We start from the raw sequence: 584 nt of genomic DNA, 5'->3' as shown, positions 1-584 counted from the left end.
TTTGCATTTCTCTGATAATGAGTGATGTTGAGCATCTTTTCATGTGTTTGTTAGCCATCTGTATGTCTTCTTTGGAGAAATGCATATTTAGTTCTTTGGTCCATTTTTTTTTTTTTTAAATGGTAAACAGATTACCTTTGGGAAATGAGATTACCTGTCCTATTTTACATATATTCTTTTTTTTTTAATCTTCAATTCAAATATTTTATTTTAAAATCTACAATAACAAATCAAAAATAGCCTACCTGAATTCACATGTTATTATTGCAATGGCTTCCTCTCCAGTCATTATGTTTTTAACTCTAATATTTTAACATTAAAACAACTGATCCCACATCTTATTTCCTCTTTGGTTAAAGTTTATGTGAAATCCCCATCAATGTTTTCATATGCGGGGATTGAAGAGATGAAGGAAGCGTGCAACCTATTATGACTTGCTTCAGTTTTGTATTTATTATTATATTTTTATTTTTTCTGAGCTCAAATTTCTTTTTTTTTAATTTTTTTTTAATTTTATTTTATTTTTAAACTTTACAATATTGTATTACTTTTGCCAAATATTGAAATGAATCTGCCACAGGTAT

This window comes from Bison bison, unplaced genomic scaffold, assembly GCF_000754665.1.
Source record: "Bison bison bison isolate TAMUID 2011002044 unplaced genomic scaffold, Bison_UMD1.0 scf7180017864368, whole genome shotgun sequence".
Lineage (NCBI taxonomy): Eukaryota > Metazoa > Chordata > Mammalia > Artiodactyla > Bovidae > Bison > Bison bison.
This window is presented reverse-complemented; position numbering follows the sequence as displayed.